This window comes from Ambystoma mexicanum, chromosome 3p, assembly GCF_040938575.1.
Source record: "Ambystoma mexicanum isolate Mex_15411 chromosome 3p, UKY_AmexF1_1, whole genome shotgun sequence".
NCBI classification, from domain to species: Eukaryota; Metazoa; Chordata; class Amphibia; order Caudata; family Ambystomatidae; genus Ambystoma; species Ambystoma mexicanum.
The window spans coordinates 355,095,505-355,116,669 of NC_090925.1; the positions used below are offsets into that span (position 1 = coordinate 355,095,505).

General features: G+C 48.4%; 1 non-coding gene across 1 annotated transcript; it reads right to left on the reverse strand.

Annotated features, from left to right (window-relative positions):
* Nucleotides 1-5,658: 5,658 nt before the first annotated feature.
* LOC138581528 (U1 spliceosomal RNA) lies at nt 5,659-5,820 on the reverse strand. The gene has a single exon (XR_011304601.1). It is a non-coding gene; the product is annotated as a U1 spliceosomal RNA (small nuclear RNA).
* Between the last annotated feature and the right edge of the window lie 15,345 nt (nt 5,821-21,165).

Sequence of the window (21,165 nt, forward strand, 5' to 3'; positions counted from 1 at the left end):
TCCCGTTTAAAATGACGCAAACAAATTTTATGAAAAATGGGTGAAATACTTGGATTTTCAATGCAATGATTTTGGGCTGGGAGACAGATGTATATCACAGGGATCAGATAGAGGTGAAAGGATGTCTCTAGCTACGAAACTGGATGAGATATGCAAGATTGAAAAAGGTTTGATTTGGGTAAAATGAAGCTGTGAAAGAGTAAAGAAAATCAGCTGAGAAAAGTACAGGTTTGACTTAAACTAGATTATCAAGACTAGATTGATAAACAGGGACACAATAAGATCCAAGGTTGTTTCACAATGTCAACCCTGTCACCCCAGTGTTCAACCCTATGCAGAAATTACTTTGATTACTCAAAATATGACTAAGGATTTATGATCTAGGCAGGACAAAAAGGAGTAAGAAAGTGGCGCTAACGCGTGGTGATAAATGACAAGATGCACAGAGAATTCTGACAGTTGGACAAGTTATCAGGATATGGATAGGGTTGCTTAGAGAGTGGAACAAAGACACAAATCAAGATGGGGTAGACTATGTGTGATGGAATATGGATAGTCACGGTCCGCTCTTAAATTTGGGATTAGGCACAGTCAACTGGGTTCTGGTCTCCAGGGCTCGGGTCACCAGACGGCAGACTCTCCTGGCAAAAGACAGCTGAGCAAAGGTCTGGTCACAGCACAGCAACGCCTCAGCGGGATGGAGCGGGTTGCAGCGGGCATGCAGTTAGTGGGAGAAAGCCGTCCTAGTTTCAGGATGCTTCCCAAAAGAACACCCGAGCTTTCCCTTTGGTTATTGGGACTTTTAGATCTGGGTTCTCTGGATTGCGGCCTTGCTGGGATGGTCAGCAATGCTTTGGCCTTGCAGTGTGATCTGGAATCAGCTATGCTTTGGCTTTGCAGGGGGAACTGGAATCTGGCAAGATGAATGTAGAAAATCAGGAACGCAGGCGCAGGAAATTCAGGAAAGAGTGTGTGTCCAGAGTCCTGTCAGCCACGCTTTATATAAAGCATGGGGACATCATAGAACTATATGGTGGGGCAGGCTTAGCTGAACACGCCTCTAAACAACTAGGTTGGCCAGGGGTAATTGTTGACACCTTGCTCTCAGCTGGTTGGGTTTCAAGGGCAGGATGTCAGATTTATGATGTGAGTTTTACAATGTCCATACCCTCCCACAGTTACTTTAGCTAAAATCCAGTTTTGCCATAAATGGCATGTTTGTACAGTGGTAGCATTTTAACAAATTACATAAACAAGTTACATATTTTATGCAGCACATGCCAGTCCAACTCTGCAGTCTGTAAGACATTGTTTCGCCCTTCCAATAATTTTTGTTCATTTTTAGTGTGAAATATTCAGCCTAAAATTCTATAACTTTATACAGGTGTGTGGATTATCACTAGGCATGTCAGCATAAAAATTTGCAGTGGCATCAGGTAACTTTCCTTAGAATACCCAATTCTCTGCCATTTCTGTTCCCAAGGTGGCAGTGAAGGCTACATCTTAAATTACACATCACAAAATTACATTAAAACTGTTATCTTTTTACATTTTTGCGAATTTCTGCTGCAAAAATAGCCATCTTCAAAGTTTCTAAATAAAATAGTCTTTTGAAACAAATGGACCGGCTTTTGTCCTTCACTGGACCAATTTTTTCTTCAGCTACCACCAACTGTCACTTCAGCTTAGTGTGGGGATTGGGGTTTCTCAGTTTGATTGAAGGTTTTATGGCCTCTTCCACTTCACAGGTTAGTGTCCCAGATTTCCATTGTCCCAGCCTGGAGAACAGACGAATGTCTGACGAGCATGTGAACTTTCTTTGTCTTGGTCCATTCAAAGTTTTTCAAGCTAGCAATTATCACTTTCGTGTCCTGGAAGTTTATGGTTGTCCCTTTTCGGGGAAGCCTTAGCTTAGCCAGCAGGGAAAAACCTGTTCTGGAGCTTGCAAAATTCAGCCAATGCAGTTGAATTCCTTTTATTTTATTTTATTTTGTCCTGGATCAAAACAAACCTGTTGGATAAAACATGCCCTCTATGTTTCCCAGCAACAAACCCCTTTACATTGCCAGGCACAGACACATTTTTGTTCAACATGGTACTTTTAAAACAGGCATTTATTTTTTCTTGTTCGCAAAAGCCCATTTTTCTAGGGGTAAAGCCAGCTGCCAATTTCCTTGTAAATTCGGGTTGTCTCTTCCATCTGCACTTCCACATTGTTTTGTAGCCATAGTTAGCTTCTTTTACACAACAGCCTGTACAAGGCCAAGGTCTCTTGAGAGTGACATGTGCTCCGAGAGTTAGAATTTCTTTTAAAGCAGTGATTTTTGACATTTTGTAGCAAAAGTCAAGCATTTTTCTGTGTAACTGAAGTAAAGCTTTTGTTGATTTTCCCAGATTTGGCTGACAGAGCCTGACATTCAGGGATCATGCTTTCTTCTGCTGAAGCACAATTTGGATATGGATGGGCATGGCAAGGCCTTATTTATAAAACTAGTTTGATGTAAAACTGATGAAAATAGCATCTGAGCAGCATCCTTTTCAATGTGAAATATTCCCTTTTTCAATGGGAACTTTGGGCTTGCAGCAAAGAAGAGCTGATTTTTCACTCCCCTTATTTTGTACATGTAAGCAACACACTGGCAGGCTTTTTCAGTGCGCCCCCTTGTTCGATCCTGCCCAACATGTGCTTGGGAAGATGGTGCAGCCATCTTTTTGTAGTTGCAAAATGCAGTTTTGGTGTGAGGCAGTGGTTCTCAAAGGAGCCAGCACAGCCATTTTGCGGTTTCTGCCAAAGCACAGCTTGGCTATGGAGAAGAATTCTGTTGAGTGGGTCAATGTAGCCCACAGCATACGACTGCGGACGCACATCCATTCATTCAACCACCATTCCCACGGACCTCGAGATGGCTCCAGTATTTGTGAAACAATACCAGTTACCTCTCGCATCCATGGAGTCACTCACAGAGATTATTAAGAATTTAGAATCCCATGTGATAATTCTTCTGATTCACAGTTCCTTCAACAACCTGGTACTGGGGATCCTCAAACCAAATGGTCAATGTAGACTATGTTCAGACCTGAGAGAGTTAAACAAATGGGTCCACATGTCAAGATGGCCCCTTCTCTACATCAATCAGGGACTGGCCCAGATCCAAGGGTTGAAGGTGTACATCGCTATTGATGTGACCAACGGTTACTGGACAGTACCTGTGAGTAGGGAAGACCAGTACAAACTTGCCATTACCTTCGGGGGGCACTAGTACATGTGGATCCAAACCCCCTTAGGATACATAAACTCCGGAAATGGTTCAACATCTTCCCCCATAAAGCTATGCCACATTTGGGCAAAAGGGGAAACTGCTAGGTTCTAACACAGTTGCGGAATGCCAGAGTAAAACTGTCCTTTTAGAAGACACAGTGGTGTAAGACCCGAGTGAACTTCTTAGGGCACAAGATCACCCCTGAGGGTCTTCATCCCCAGGCGAAGAAGGTGGAAGCCTTATTGAAATTAAAATACCCTACCACTCTGCGAGAATTAAGAAGCCTTCTTGGACTTAGTAATTATAGTCAAAAGTACATTGAAGACTACGCAGCGATCACTCGACCCTTGGCCTACTTATTAAAGGCCAGAGTCAAGTGGGATCGGAGCTCAGAACAGTCCGAGGCAGTTAAACATCTGAAAAGAAGCCTTTCCCAGGGTTCCTTTTTTGGCTTGCCCCATTAGGACCAAGGAGTTCTTCTTGGAGACGGGGTCCTCAGATACATGTCTAACAGCATTATTGTACCAAAATCATGACAAGGTCAACAAAGTCATGCATCATTATCGAGACTCCTCAGCAACCATTGCAATATCTACACATTGACAGAATCTGGGTGGGGAACATTAGTAATTCCACTATTACTCCCTGGATTCTGGCAAAGCAAGGCTTTCCTGCGGAGGTCAGATATGGCCCAAACAAGAAGAGTCCCATAGCACAAGCGTTGGCGGACTTGCATGATTGTGCTCAAGAGAACTGTCTCAAGGACGAATGTCTAATGACCAACAACAACATGGAGGCGTATTTAACTTCCTCACACAAGATCCTTGAAGAAGACACATGTCAGGGGATACCCACAGTTTATGTGGATGGGTGCTCTTACCATGGTGATAACAATGGGGAAAAGAACTGGTGGCTGGCATTGGGAATGCCTGGATGAATGATACCCCAGACCTCTGTGCTGGTTATAAAAAAGTACCCCGAAGTAGTCAGGTTGCAGAGTTGATGGCGGTTTATCAAGCACCACCAACTCAATGGACTGGTCGTATTCACTGACTCTGATTATGTCAGGAATGGGTTTGTGGAGCACCTGATTAACTGGAAGAATCTAGGCATGCTTTGTGCCAACAGAAAACCCCTAAAGCATGTCAAACTAATCCAGTCAATTGACAATCCGGTGATCTCCAATGAGATGATCATCTATTGGAAGAAGATAAGAGGTAATTCCAAGATAGAGGGGCCAGATAAGTCTGGAAATGACCTGGCTGACCGGCTGGCTCAATCTTTAGTTCTGCAGGAGGATATCCTAAAAATGGAATCCCTGCTGGCTGAAACCCAAATGGCAGCTGTCACCAGGTCCCAAACTTGGGCTAACAACAAACTCTTGACAACCCAGTGTAGTAAAGATACCCCAGATGCAGATTTGATCGCTGCACAGAAAGAGGATCTGATCATTGGGAAATTTTATCGACAAATTGAAGACCTTGTAAGCTTTCCTATAACAGTGTCGGATTATACCGATAAAGAGGATCTCAGGGTGTTGATGAGGTTTTCCAAGATGTTCCGGATCCAAGATGGCTTGTTGGTAAGGAGAGCCCTATCTGCCTGTGGGTGGTACCTACCTCAGTCCGAAGCCTGATATTGAAACACGCCCATGACGCAGCCACTGCTGGTCTTAGGGGGTTTCATACGATGTTGGAAATCTTGCGCAAGGTGGCCTACTGGCCACACATGGGCCAGGACCTCAACATTTACCTAAAGCGGTGTCTTGTGTGTGCTCATTTTCAACCCAGTTCACTCACACACAGAGCTCCCCTACAAAATGACACTGACTTGGTCAGATTTGCAAGTTGATTTCATCAGGCCAGTGATTCGCTTCTCTAGAGGAAACAGGTACATGTTGACTGTGACATGCTTGTTCACAAAAGTGGGTAGAATGTCTTCCAGCCCTGAATTGTAAGGCAGAGATAGCTGCTGAACTGATGATCAACCACATCTTCTCTCATTTTGGCCTCCTGCAAAGGATTGAGTTAGACCGATGAAACCATTTTACCAGTGAGGCCATGGCGAAGATGTGGGAGATTCTAGGGGTAAAAAGGGGTAAGGAGAAAACTCCAGATTGCCCATTGCTTACTGCTGGCCTCAAGCGGGTGGGTCGCGAGATACAACAAAACAATTTTGAGTATCTTAAAGAAGTTTGTAGCAGACTCTAGGCTCTGTTGGGCCATCCGATTGCTGCTTGTCCTGATGGCTAATAGGTCTACACCATCTTCTGAAACACAGATGTCTCCATTTGAGCTCATGACTTGACATAAAATGGTGTTACCACAGCATCTGCTCTGTAGAACTCAGGAGGAGACACTGATAAATGTGTCCACTACTGATTTATTTATTTTTTCATCAGGCAAAAGCGCGAACGCAGCCCCTACTACCAGAAACTATGCAGTCAAGTATCCTGCATTTGGGGACATCGCAGGAGTCGGCACACCTGTTGTGCAATGGATGAGCCTCACCCTGGTAGAACCACTTAGTGATCATGGTGTCTCCCCTGCCAGGTAAGTATATGCGTCCACTACTGATGACTATATTGAACATTTAACGTAGCACCTCCAGCATGCTTTTGCTTATGCTCAGTCCAATTTAGAAAAGTCAGCTGAAGGAATGAAGACCTACTATGATCTAAAGACCACCAAGAAAGAGTATGAAGTAGGTGACAAGGTTTACCTGTACAATTTTCAAGGGAATCTGGCCAAGGAGCAGAAATTCCTTCCATCTTGGTGTGGTGAAATTGTAGATAAAATATCACTTGTTGATTTCAAGATCCTCCTCCTCATGTGGCATCCCCCAGGGCTGCATTCTTTCACCTTGGCTTTTTAACATCTACCTTACTCTGCTGGCACGCCTCATATCCTCTTTCTCCCCCAACTTCCAGAGCTAGGCTGATGACACACAACTCTTCTTCAAACATCCTACAGATGCCCTTGCACCTCCCTTCATCCCTGACTGCCTCCCAGCCATCCAGGCCTGGTGTACTTTTAATGATCTTTGCCTCAATGCCAGCAAAACAGAGATCCTCCCCATTGGGACCTCGGCACCCTTCACTCTGGCCTTCTTCCATGGGCTCAACCCCTGCTCCCTCTTCGTAAGCCAGAAACCTCTGAGTCATCTTCGACTCCTCTCTCCTTCATCCCTCATACTCAGGACAGTCCCAAGAAGTCCCACTTTCAGCTTTTTCTTTTGAAAAGGAATTCTACCTTTTTTCTCCTCCCCCAGACTCAATGTCACCCGGGATCTGGTTCTCCCTAGGCTTGACTATTGCAATAGTCCCCTCCTTAATCTACCTCCATCCACTCTGTGACCCCTCCAGCTAATCCAGAACAGGGCAGCAAGACTTATCCTTGGCCTCAAGCCAAATCACTCTGCATCATCCACAAGGCTGCATGGGCACAGGGACCACTCTATCTGCAACTCATTCTGACCATATACTCCCCTTTAGACACCTGCATTCCTCTGGCACCAACTCCTTGCATGTGAAGCAGTTTGTGAAACAGAGAGCAGGTGGTTGGTTGCTTTCATCAGCTGGCTCCCTTCTTTGGAGCAGCCACCCCCTCCATCTTTGTCTTGAGTAGGACCTCCTTAAGTTCCGGAAAAACCTCAAGACCGTACTCTTTTCCTCTTCCTTCACTCCGTCTCCCCCCTGCTAATCGTACTGTAGCTTGATTGGTGTGCAGGGCCCTTATGCATCCTAAAGTCCCTAAACTCCTAGATCTCCCATCCCAGCTGTTGTCTATCCCCTCCACTTTCCTAGGCTCACCCTCCACTACTGGAGGTTGCACTTACCTTTCTTCATAGCACTTCTCCTGCTGCTCTCCATGAGCACCACAGCACCTATACCATACCCCTCTCCCCCATGCACTTGCACGTTCTGAACACTCACAAGGCATACTAGGTTTGTCATCCCCTCCCCATTGTCTCATATTTTTTGTTGTATTTATTTATTTACCATTGTAGTAATTACTTTGTCTATCATCCCCTGTCCCCTCTCTGTTGCCCTGTGGTTACTTTGAAACAGTATTTGCTTCCTGTATAAGCGCCTAACAAGTGAACAGTAAATAAATAAAATCAATTAATAAAAGTAGAACGGACAGAAAAAAAATGGATCCACATCAATCAATTGAAAAGCTGTGATCTCCGACACGCTTTACAACTGATTGATGAACGGAATGAAAGTCGAGCAGAACAATCTGAAGAATGAAAAGAAAGGATGAAAAATCAGATGGAGACTAAGACAAATATATATATATATATTAGGGAGTAAATTTATTTAGTCTTATTGTACAAATTACAATAACTAAAATGGGTTTTGAGAAATGGTGAAAATGTCATGTTATACTTGTATGTTTTTGTAAAATCTATATAAATCTTCTGGGGAAATTTGTGTGTGAAAAGTACTGAAACTCTTTTTCTATCTTTCATTAGAGAACTAACCTCCTTAACTTCCAGCCTGGAGGTGTGAGTGGAGCCCGGTGAGCATCCCAGGGACTGGAAAAGGAGGAAGAAAGGGGCTGCCGTGCCACACCCTCCAACCCAAAGATGGAAGGGGAGGCTGGAGTGCCCACTTCCAAAATAAGGAAGAAAAGGGGGTGCCATGCCATAACCCCCAACCCAGAGATGACAGGGGAGAATGGGGTGCCCAATCCCTAATGAAGGAAATTACGCCTAATGAAACCCCACTCTGCCCTTCTCTTCCCCAACAAAGAGTCATGGAAGAACAGGGTTGTGGGGGTGGGGGGCATTTTAATTCTCAAAAGAAGGAGAAATCAAAGATTCCTTTCACATGGAAAACAGGATTTTTAAACAGTGACACAAAAACGTCTTGCATTGGTGTGTGCAAGTAAAAGCAGTTTAAATGTGAAAAAGAATCACTGCTAAAAATATAAATCTGGGAAAAGACATGATGTGCGGTTTAACAAAAAGCAATGTATGTTATGCTTCACATACAAAACACCAGTGACATTTGAAAAGCCACTTTGTTTTCAAGGAAACATGTCAGCCCAAAACAAACCCTTTTGCTGGCTGTGGGACACTTCACAAAGAAATCCCCTCTACTAGTCTAGATGTCACATCTCCCATCAATTACCAACTGCAATAAAGTGTCCTACTAAGGGTGTCAATTTAGTGTCCCCCAGATCTACTGGCTCTGAAGGCATTGACTGCAGAAGTTCCACTTGGCTGGAGCATGACCAATATGTGTGAAAATGGGGCAGCAACTTCAAAGAGCAAGCTTCCAACACAAAGAGACTGATAAAAAAAACTCTGGGTACAGTCTGGCCCATTGAAAACAAATGGCCGGAAGGCAGGACAATGGCCATTGGCCCCACATGAACATTCACAATTAACTTAAAAGGACTATTATCATTTAAGCCTTTTTCTTTGCAACCAGAAGTTGGATTTTCTTCATTTTTGTACCTCTTTTTATGTAGTTTCCAGGCGATTGTAGTGATATAAAATTCATCCACCTAGGACTCAGGGAACTGTAATGGCTATTTAAGATGTGTTTCTAGCTGATCTGAACATGTTCCAAATGTGACAGTTGGTGAATGGGTGGAGAATAAAATTGGGGATATGGCTATTAACTTACATATTTATAACTGTTATGCTTTTTATGGAAACAGCAGAAAGATGACACATGGCCATGCTTAATGGTAGGTACTTGGTGGTCAGCATTTCAAATTCCCCATTATTAGCTGAATCAGAAAATATGTATATTATGGCAGTTGCTAGTAAAATTATGAAGTTGTGATACATAACTAGTTTTTGCCACAGATTTGAAGGAGAACAAATGGTGATTACAAATGGCAATTGCCATATGTTGCTCCAGACCACTAAACCAATCCTGAATTGGAGACTGTGGGGGTCATTCCGAGTTGGGCAGTAAGGGTTTACGGGCACCGATAAGGATGCCGGTAAACCCTTTCCGCCCTATTCCGAGGTCCCTTAGCGTGTCCCAGCAGGAACGGCTGGTCTAACCAACCGTTCTCTGCGGGTCCCGTTAAGGGACCTTGGAGCTAATAACGGGCCTGCAATTTGCGGGCCCATTATTAGCGCCTTCCCCATTCCCATTGAGCCCTATGGGGGCTCAAATGGGAATGGGGAATGGTTTACTGAATGGGGACTTATCGGGTCCTCCAAGGTCGGAATGACCCGGTGAGTCCCCATTCAGTCAGACCGGACCCGGACCCGGGTTTGGAGGCAGCCATGGTGCTAATAGCACCATGGCTGCCTCCAAACTCGGAATGAACCCCAGTGTTTGGGAGGAGAGAGAAAGGTAACGATCCAATCTTAATTGCGGGAATTATTGCAGGTTACTTCCCCAAAATGGTAACATTGGTGGTGTCATCACTGCTATATAAGGGGGACTGCACTAGGAGGAAGGGTCACACAGACACAGAGACAGACCAACAGAGCGAAAGAGACAGATAAGGCTGCTGAAACTTACCATCTGACAGCTGGAAGAAAACACCAGAGGAGATTGCTGAGAGTGCATCTTGGTGGAGCTGTCTATTTCTAAGAAGTCCTTAACGATGACTGGGTCCTATGGTGGAGAGCGGGAGGCCATCCTTGAGAGTTTAGTGACCAGACCCATGCCCTATCTTTCCAGATTGTCCTGAGATGCAGCTGGCTTTCCTGAACGTTAAGCAGACGCTTTCTATGTAAGTAGAACTGATCCTTGGGAAATCAAATGGTGGAGGAGTCTGCTTGCCTTGAATCCTTTTCCTTTATAGTGGGCAGGGGGAAAAACTGTGTAGATTATTAGCCTATTTAACTAAAAATATTAATTTAGTTAATTCCCCATTTTGTAGAACACTATGGGTGAATTTTGTTAATATTTGAAATTAACAAAACTCACTTCCCAGTGTGTGCTGAAAACTTTAGCCTATAATTTAGTTGGGTAATCCTTTTTGTCCTGCTGATCCCGACTTCTTTAAAAAAGAATGGTGTTTTTTTTCTTATATCACTCCAACCTCTTTATCCAGTTTCCCCATCACAGGCCTTTCAGTGCAGGGGGGTCTGAAATCCTAAATTCTCCAAATCATTCAAATTTTTCTGTCCGACTTCCCCAACACAGACCGAAGTAGTGCGGGTCTGAAAAACAAACCGCTAAATCACCCTGTGTGGCAAAATTATAATTGCCATATGTATTAGTTCCAATCTTGACATCCTACTGCTAGCCTTTTGAGCCCGCAGGAAAATCAGACTCGCACTACACATTTATAATTGTTTTAATAGTGATCCGTTTAATTATTTCTTGAAGTAAAATTGGTAAAAAGTAAAGAATTGTGATTTATTGTTTTATTAAAATTAATTTGTGTAATTAATTTGAGAAACAAGAAGTTAAAGAAATTAAGTTTTCACATTAGATTTCTTTTGTAAACTACTTGAATTACAATGTAATGAAACCAGGTTAATTTATATAGCAATTATTTATTGATATTGAGGGGTTTTGTCGCACGACACAGACGTGCAGTTTGGGAGTGATGTGTGCCAGTCGGGGCGGGGACGCATTCTAAGGTTTTGACCTGGTCACCAAGTTAGCTAGAAACTGCCCTGGCTTCTCCCTGGCTTATCTTGGCAGAGTCTTCCCCCGTTCCCGTCTCACGTCCACATCCGTCGCTCAGCCTGCCTTGTTCATCATTCACTGTCCTTCCTACCCACTCCACTGTCGGCTCACCAAAGCCCAGCTCTTGTAGTTTGCCAGGCTCTGAAGGTGCTGAAGTTTGAGTGATGTCAGAGAGGATGTGGGTGTAAAGGGGATGTGGGTGCATGAGTAATGCCGAGTGCACGCTGGGTGAGGGGGCTCGGATTGTCGTTGTGAGTTGAAGAGAGCTGGCGGGGGAGTGAAGGTTCAGTGTTGTTTCCCTACTTGAACCTGAAGCTGAAGTATTTACCTAAAACATAAAGAAACAAAGTACTTCCCTTAGCTGTCCATGGGGGTAATTCATAGAATTTAGCGCACAAGTGGGCACGCGGCTGGCGCACAGTGTGCGCGTGCGATAGTCTGCGCCAGCTGCATGCTCTAAAATCCATTTCGCCGCACAGCGTATTCATGGATTTTAGCCACTAAAAGCAGCCGCGGCGCAGAGTGGAGCAGCGACCCTGCAGCAGCGCCAGTAACGCCCCCAAGAACGCCCCTCGCGCAAGGAAAAGCCATCAAAATCCCCAATCCAGCGCAAAGGGCTGCGCTAACCCTGGACCAGTATACAGGGCCGCCACACAGCACATGACAAGCGGGGAACGTGTATTACTGGGGTTCGCGGGATGTTTCACCCGCGATTTCAGCAGGGTACGTGTATTTCTGGGGTGTGGGGAAGTTTAACACGTGATTTCAGCAGGGTACGTGTATTTATGGGGTGCAGGGAAGTTTAACACGCGATTTCAGCAGGGTACGTGTATTTCTGGGGTGCGGGGAAGTTTAACACTCGATTTCAGCAGGGTACGTGTATTTCTGGGGTGCGCGGGAAGTTCCACACGCGATTTCAGCAGGGTATGTGTATTTCTGGGGTGAAGGGAAGTTTAACACACGATTTCAGCAGGGTACGTGTATTACTGGGGTGCGCGGGAAGTTCCACACGCGATTTCAGCAGGGTACATGTATTTCTGTGGTGCGGGGAAGTTTAACACGCGATTTCAGCAGGGTACGTGTATTACTGGGGTGCGCGGGAAGTTCCACACGCGATAGGCCCTGTGCGAGTGGGGTACGTGTATTTCGGGGGTGCAGGGGATTCCTACACATGAATTGGCAGTGTGGGTCCTGCCAGGTGTTCCCTCTACACCCTCCACGGCCCCTGCAGGCAGACCACACCACAGGGGACTACCCTGCACCCCCGGTCATGTCCGGCAGGCAGCCTATCCACCATGGGCATGCCCCCCCAGCCAAGCCACATGTCACCTTGCACTAGTGATCACCAACGCCTTACCCCCTTGCACCCCCACCCCCCAGCTGTGCAGGGCACCTGCCTGCAGGCCCCCACTCATGTCCCCCAGCACCCCCACCCCCTAGCAGTCAGGGGCACCTGCCAGCAGGCCCCCACTCATGTCCCACTCATGTCCCCTTGCACCCCCACCGCCCAGCAGTCAGGGGCACCTGCCAGCAGGCCCCCACTCATGTCCCCTTGCACCCCCACCCCCCAAGCAGTGCAGGGCACCTGCCAGCAGGCCCCTACTCATGTCCCCTTGTACCCCCAACCCCCAAGCAGTGCAGGGCACCTGTCAGAAGGCCCCCACTCATGTCCCACTCATGTCCCCTTACACCCCCACCCCCTAGCAGTCAGGGGCACCTGCCAGCAGGCCCCCACTATGTCCCACTCATGTCCCCTTGCACCCCCAACCCCCAGCAGTCAGGGGCACCTGCCAGCAGGCCCCCACTCATGTCCTCTTGCACCCCCACCCCCCAGCAGTGCAGGGCGCCTGCCAGCAGGCCCCACTCATGTCGCACTCATGTCTCCTTGCACCCCCACCCCCCAGCACTAAGGGGCACCTGCCAGCAGGCACCCACACATGTCCCCTGCACCCCCACCCCCCAGCAGTGCGGGGCACCTTCCAGCAGGCCCCCACACATGTCCCCCAGCCAACACGTCATCACAATCTAGATCCCTGGCCCTTATGGGCAGCCTCCACATGCCAAAGACCCACCCAAGTATTGCATCCACCCACATAGAAATGCCAATTACATGATACAACCCCAATGGCAAGTATGTAAATGAAAACATGTCCGTCACACACACACAATGGGTGCAAGTGAATGTCAAAACCCATATCATGACATGCATGAAACCAATGAGATAATACCACAAATGGAAGTATAAATAAATATATATTAAGGATAACATGAACGTAAATCAAATTAAACACACAACAATGGGAATAACAAAAGAAATGGTCCTTGTCCGATAAATTATGAAAATCAAGAAAACATAAGCAAAAGAAATCCCAAAAGAAATGTTGTCCGAAGTCACAGTTCAATAAATCAAATCCAAGGGAAAATAAAAAGTAAAAACCATTGCTCCAAAGTGAACTAAAAAAAAATATTCAAAAAATGAAACCTATGTAGAGCTATGTACAATAGAAGAATCCAGGGTCCATGAGCCCAACTTAAGAAATGAAACCTACCAAAAACTACCTAATAAAAAAACTATATACAAAAATGTGGTCCATTGTCCAAGCGGTCCAAAATAAAGAAAAAACGAAAGGAAACCTAATGGTAACTAACTAACTATTTACAAGGGCAGCGGGCAAGTCCAACAGCTCACATGTTGATGTCCCGGGCCAGGGCATCATCGAACTCCTGCTCGATGTCCCGGAGGCAGTCCTCATCCATGGCCCCGAGGGTTCGCAGGGACGATGACATCTGGAACTCCAGGTCCCTGCGAATGGCCTCGAGGCACTCGGCTCGCCTCAGGGCCCTACGCATGGAGTTCTCTGCCCTGACCATCGTGAGCCGTGCCTCTTCCGCCCGCTGCCGCTCCGCATCTACTGCATGGCCCAACAGCTGCCACACGGAAGACACTTCCCGTCCAGGGTCCTCCTGCCCTCCGGCCGATGCCTGCCCCTCCGATGTTGATGGCCCTGAGCCATCATTGCATCACAGCCTGCTCCTGCTGCTGCTGCTGCTGTCCATGTGCCCTGTCGGATGGTGCCTGCACATCCTCCATCTGCTGGTCTCCAGTTGTGGTGTCCACCCCTGCTGGACCGCCAACTCCCGACTGTGGCAGGGATGGGATCTCCACCAAGCTGGCTGTGTTGATCAGGCCAGGTCCACAGGGGGTCCTGGTGGAATCTGGGCTGGAAGACGATGTGGAGAACGACCGGCGCATAGCCTCCACAGAGGAGGAGAGGTCCGCCAGAGTGCGCGTCACATGTAGGAACCCCCCAACCACGGCCCCTCCCAGCAGTGCCACGTCACAACGCTGCTCTTCGTGATGGCATGCGTTCTCCGCCCAGGAAGAACGCACGTCATCACGAATGACACGCGTGCGCAACGCAACACCCACCAGGACGGATCCCATACGGTCGCGGGACCCCTCGTCCGCAGGTAGTGGAGAGGCATCCCCTACATGCGGATTGGCCTGGGACAGGGCCTCCCTGCTGGTGCATGATGGTGCAGTCACAGGGTCAAGGACAGCGGCATGCACAGGCCCCTCCGCGGTGACCTGTGCTGCCTCCTGACCCTGGCCCTGGACTGCACCACTTGCACCAGTGGTACTACCCCCACCAGGCCCCATGTGCGGCTCAGTAGCGGGCTCCTCCTCTGTGGAGGCCACCAACCTTCTTCTGCCATTGGAAGCCCCTGTGGGGTCTCACCCGGCCCTTCCGCCACAGCCGTTGTGGCAGACGCGGCACCAGCCCCCTCACTCCCGGATGATGGTAATTCCTAGGAGGGTGGCTGGGCCATGCGTCGCCGCCCGGTGGAGGCATCCTCGCCGCTTGGCTCCACAGCGCCGTCTCCGCCCTCTTCTTCACTTGACGCTGCATAGAGGGAGACATAGAAAACAAGCATCAGGGTACAGCACAAAATACCCTAGACAGGAAGCAATAACACATGAGTGGCACTGTCAAATGTCACTTCCATCCTGTCCTTCCACAACACATGGGTCAATGCATACAACACACATGCAGAAACACTCCCGGCGCCTGCAATCAACATCAACACCCATGCACAAGTGCCCCTGTAAACCAAGATGTTGCCTTCAAAGTCACATGCATCCATGGCGTTTCAAAGTGAAACACACACTTCTCTGGCGCACACACACACACACACACACACACACGTGCACCATACATGTATATGACATCAGCACCCATTCCTCATCCCCCCTCCATGTCCAGGAACAGAAACTGGCATGTTTTCAGGTGTGCATTCTGCATAGTGGTCCCCATGTTGCATGAAAACATATGCACATACCATGTGCTTCACACATAACTGGTCCCACATGCATGACCATGATGTCCGTGCACACACACACATATCCATACATGGCCTATGTCACACATACAGGCAAGTATCAGACTACCAGCACACTGCAACATGCCCTGTCTCACACAGCAATGCTTGGCCACTTACCGCTCAACTCCAGACGGGTCTGCCTCCGAAGGATCTGGGCGTGGGTACTGGGCGTGTGCGTTCCAGGACCCTCATCTGGATGTTGCTCAGGCTGACCTGGCCCCCCTCCGTGAGGCGCCGGGCCTTGTTGAGGGTCCTGGACCTGAAGTCCTCCCAGCGCTTCTTGACATGAAGGAATTCGCGGACTGCCACCCCCTCCGCGTTGATGGCAGTCACGATGTCCGTCCAGATCCTGGTCCATCCTTCCTTGTTGGCGCGTCTTGTTCCGAAGAGGGCATCATAATGCCCCAGGACATGCTCCACCAGGACACCAACTTCGGTGGCGGTGAAGCTGGTGGCCCTCTGCCTCTCTGGCTGGGGGTTGCCAGTGGTGCCAGATGGAGATGTGCCCGACATGGCAACCCCAGAGGCAGGAGTGGGTGGGCAACTGGGTCCTGGGGCTGGGCTGTGGAGTGATGGAATCCCAGTCGGGAGTCTTCTGTTCCAGCAGGGGTGGACACAGCAACTGGACCCCTGCAGATGGCTGACATGCAGGCACCAAATAGCAGGGCACGTGGGCAGCAGGCAATCAGGCAGCAGCAGATGGCAGGTGGGAGCGTGCTCGGGGCTCTGGGGGGCAGTAATTCGGCCTTCTGGGCAGGAGCGTGGTCTTCCGTGTGTGAACGCATGGCCAGCTTGATACGGAGTGATTTGGCACATGAAAATCTTGCACGTCAGTGTTTAATTCGAGGAAAGGCCCTTAGCGCGTAAGCGCGTCAGCACACGTACGCGATATCATTGGACCAAAGGCCCTTAGCGCGTAAGCCCGTCTGTGACGTATTATGCACAGGCGTTGCCCTTTCGCGTGTAAAACTTGCCGCGCACCCCTGAAATTCACGTATTCCCTCGACCAGGGCCCTTTCGCGTGTGAAACTTCACGCGAACCCCGTAATACACGTACCCTGATGAAATTGTGGGTGAAACTTCACGCGAACCCCGTAATACACGTACCCTGCTGAAATCGCGGGTGAAACTTCACGCAAACCCCAGGAATACACGTACCCTGATGAAATCGCGGGTGAAACTTCACGCGAACCCCGTAATACACGTAGCCTGCTGAAATTGCGGGTGAAACTGCACGCGAACCCCAGGAATACACGTACTCCGCTCAACAGGGCCCTTTCACGTGTAAAACGTCACGCTGTACCCCAGAACTAAACGTACCCCGCTCGCCGCACAGGGCCAATATTCCTGGGGTTCGCGTGAAGTTTCACACGCGATACGCCATGTGCGAGTGGGGTACGTGTATTACTGGTGTTCGCAGGAAGTTTCACCCGCGATAGGCCCTGTGCGAGTGGGGTATGTGTATTTCAGGGGTTCGCGTGGAGTCCTACACGTGAATTGGCAGTGTGGGTCCTCCCAGGTGTTCCCTCTACACCCTCCACAGCCCCAGCAGGCAGACCACACCACAGGGGACTACCCCGCACCCCTGGTCATGTCCCGCACGCAGCCCATCCACCATGGCCATGCACCCCAGACAAGCCATCTGTCCGCTTGCACCACTGATCACCAACTCACGTCCCCCTGCACCCCCACCCCCCAGCAGCCAGGGGCACCTGCCAGCAGGCCCCCACTCATGTCCCCTTGCACCCCCACCCCCCAGCAGTGCAGGGTACCTGCCAGCAGGCCCCCACTCATGTCCCCTTGTACCCCCACCCCCCAAGCAGTGCAGGGCACCTGCCAGCAGGCCCCACTCATGTCCCACTCATGTCCACTTGCACCCCCACCCCCCAGCAGTGCGGGGCATCTGCCAGCAGGCCCCCACTCATGTCCCACTCATGTCCCCTTGCACCCCCATCCCCAGCAGTGCGGGGCACCTGCCAGCAGGCCCCCACTCATGTCCCCTTGGACCCCCACCCCCGGCAGTGCAGGGCACCTGCCAGCAGGCCCCAACACATGTCCCCCAGCCAACACGTCATCACAATCTAGATCCCTGGCCCTTATGGGCAGCCTCCACATGCCAAAGACCCACCCAAGTATTGCATCCACCCACATAGAAATGCCAATTACATGATACAACCCCAATGGCAAGTATGTAAATGAACACATGTCCGTCACACACACACACAATGGGTGCAAGTGAATGTCAAAACCCATATCATGACATGCATGAAAACAATGAGATAATACCACACATCGAAGTATGAAGAAAAGAATGTATTAAAAGCAACATGAATGTAATTAAAATCAAACAAACAACAATGTGAATAAAAAAAGAAAAGCTGCATGTCCGTAAAATAATGAAAAACAAGAAATCATAATCCAAAGGAAAGGTGTCCAAAGTCACAGTCCAACAAAGCAAATCCAAGGGAAAAACAAAAGTGAAAACCATTGCTCCATGGGGTAATCCAAAAAAAAAAGATGAATCCAATAGTGAACTATATACAGATGAACAATCCAGGGTCCATGATCCCAACTGAAGAAATGAAACCTACCAAAAACTACCTAATAAAAAAACTATATACAGAAACGTGGTGCGTTGTCCAAGCGCAACCAAAATAAAGAAAAAACCAAAGGAACCCTAACACTATCTAACTATTTACAAGGGCAGCGGGCAAGTCCAACGGCTCACATGTTGATGTCCCGGGCCAGGGCATCATTGAACTCCTGCTCGATGTCCCGGAGGCGGTCCTCTTCCATGGCCCGAGGGTTCACAGGGACGATGACATTTGGATCTCCAGGTCCCTGCGAATGGCCTCGAGGCACTCGGCCCGCCTCAGGGCCCTACGCATTGAGTTCTCCGCCCTGACCATTGTGAGCCGTGCCTCTTCCGCCCGCTGCCGCTCCACATCTATCGCATGGCCCAACCGCTGCCACACGGAAGACACTTCCCGTCCAGGGTCCTCCTGCCCTCCGGCCGATGCCTGCCCCTCCGATGATGAAGGCCCCGAGCCATCATGGCTCCCACCTTGTTGCTGCTGCCTGTGGCCTGGCTCCTGCTGCCTGCACATCCTCCTCCAGCTGGGGTGCAGTTTTTGAGGTGGCCACCCCTGCTGGACGTCCGACTCCCGACTGTGGCAGGGATCGGTTGTCCACCAGCCAGTGATGTCCCGCAAAGGACTGGCTTAATTGAGATACCATCTACAGGTAATACCTTTCTTCTTATCCTACAGACTGGGGTTACTCCTGTTCCCCCATAGAATATAATTACAACTAGTTTTAGCTTTCACGATAAACGCAGATAATTTATTATAGAAATGGACTTCGTTCATAGAAACTTCTCCATTTCTATCCCGGCAGGCATTCTAAAGACGCTTCACTACACAGAAGCCGACTGTAATCAACACAGCTTCACTTCATTCTTTACTAAAGAATACGGCGATTCATTAAAATGAGCCACGGTAAGATTTTAAACCCATAGGTGGGTAATTCACCAGTTATCTTATTCTTCCGTAACAATCCAACTTTCGAAGACCCTAATGAGGTATTTTATCTGCTTTTTCTGACAGCCTCTCTCTGCCGAACAAAAATAATTCTGAAAGTTGCAGAAAGAGTTTTTCTAATCGACCTCGTTATAAGGATCATTTAGCCATCTTCACCCTGAACCTTTCAGGTAAATACTACGGGGGACCGTAGCTAATTAATGCAAAACTACTTTTAATGACTTTGGGGATACTTCCTCACTGTGTCCCTTACATACGGCCTCGCAGGGCGATTTTAAATCTTTGCAACCTTTATTTTTGCAGGGTGTTCATCCCTTATTAAGGGTTCTTCACCTACAGAAGCCTAAAATAAGCCTAAACTAAGCCAGCTTCTGCAATAACTCCACAGAGGGGACAAGGTAATTTATATCCTTTGCCTCCTCATGAGATTTTTCTCTTAATCGAGATAATAGCACTAATAGCTTCTCCTTTTTCTATTGTGTTTTACCAACAGTTACAACCATTTGAAAACACGCCAGATTTGTCGTGTACACTTCCAACATTCAGCCAGAAGATTCTTCGGCTTAACAGATCCAAAGTTTAGATTGTGGTTTTTTAATCGTAGTGACTATACTCCTGATGAAAGTTCTGTATTAATTGACATCGAACAGAAACATGTCGAGACTACACAATGGTTTAATGTTCTGACCATAACAATACGAGAAATGTCGAGATAAGGACAATACTAGAGATCTAAATGTTAGATACTCTGCATTATTACTGATCTGATTAACATTGATGTCAATCCTGCCCATTAGGGTATGATACTGTCACTGTTTTAGAGTGTTTTATTTAGTGATTTACAACGGACTTGTAAAAAATGTTTTTATGTCTTTATTAAAATATTAAATGTGTCATAAATAACAGTTGATGTTTAATGCTTATAACTGTTGTGTTATTCTAAGCTATCTATCTCCCGTTTAATCAGTCTCTACCTCCCAGTATAAGATAGAGCTACCACATATGTGGTAATCTGAGTTTCCCCCTTTATATACTGTATCCTGATTACTGTCCCATCATCATCTGCAGTGTTGTCACTTGAATCACATTAAGCTGTTGATGCCAGTCAACACTGCCTGTCAATACACAGGTCTATGGTCAGCCTTTTGATACCATGCTAGCCATCTCTGCTTTTACACTTGGGTGGAGGGGTGCTTTGCTTGTAGATATGCTACCCATTGAATGCACATTGCACGTGATGCCTGAAGTTGACCTTGCACTGCCTTCACATTTCCTGACACACACCATGAAGCCCTTGTACATGTAGGTAGTGAGTGACATACATATTTGCTGCACTGCATAGACCCACTTCTATGCAAACTGCCACCTTTCAACAGGTATGATCACAGAAGCAATTCAAAGATGATCCAGCATTCATGCCAGGTTCTATTTTGTGTGTCACATGTCTGCCTGATGTGTTTGTTGTCGGTGTGTGTGTGTGTTCTGTGCTTCTGACATGTGTAGTGACCTTTTTTCTCTATATTTTTCAGATGATGACGCAATGGAGCCGGAGGATGGTGTTGTCATGCAAGACACAGGGTTGTTACCACTACATCAACCCGGCACAAGTGGGGGTCGTGGGGTGGTAGGCCACGAAAACCCCCAAGAGCTCCAGTCCATCTTGTCTCTGGCTGCCTATGAGTCCATCCCTGATGACGACTCTGATGTCCATGTCGAGTTGGATGAGCATCAAGTCCATGTGTCAGGGGTGAGTGATTCTGATGTGGACACTCCTCTGTCCGCGACACCTGCACTGAGGGGTCAGACAGTCTTGGTACCTCCGCCCGTGGTGGATCGGGACGCAGGGTCACCCTCCACACCAGTCACTGATGTGCCTGGGACATCACGTCGACGGGGGCATGTAGTCGTGCAGCCGCGGGCGGTGCCAACACAGCGAGGACACCCAGTCCTTGGGTCCCGCAGGGGCCAAGCCCAGCAACGCGGTCGCCGCGCGCAACCGCAGTATACTGAGTGGGAGCAAGACATGACTGCCAATTCTGAACGGCAGGGGGCAGCAATGGAGAACATCGCTGAGAGCATGGAGCGTGTGGCCCAATCTGTGCTCCCCCCTGCTAGGCAGGTGCTTCTCCAGCAGCAGGCGGCACGGTCCACGGCCCGCTCGCTCAGGCTGGGCATGGCGGCCTCAGACAGGGCACGTCAGGCTGAAATGTCGTCTCTGCGTAAAGCAATTGCTGCTCACACAGAGGCGCACATGGAGACCCTGAGGGAGGAGTATGCTTCCCTCAAATCCATTCTGGGTGTCCTTCTGATGTCCCAGAGGCAGCGGGCAGAGGAGAGGTGTGCACAGCTTGAGCGTACTATCTCG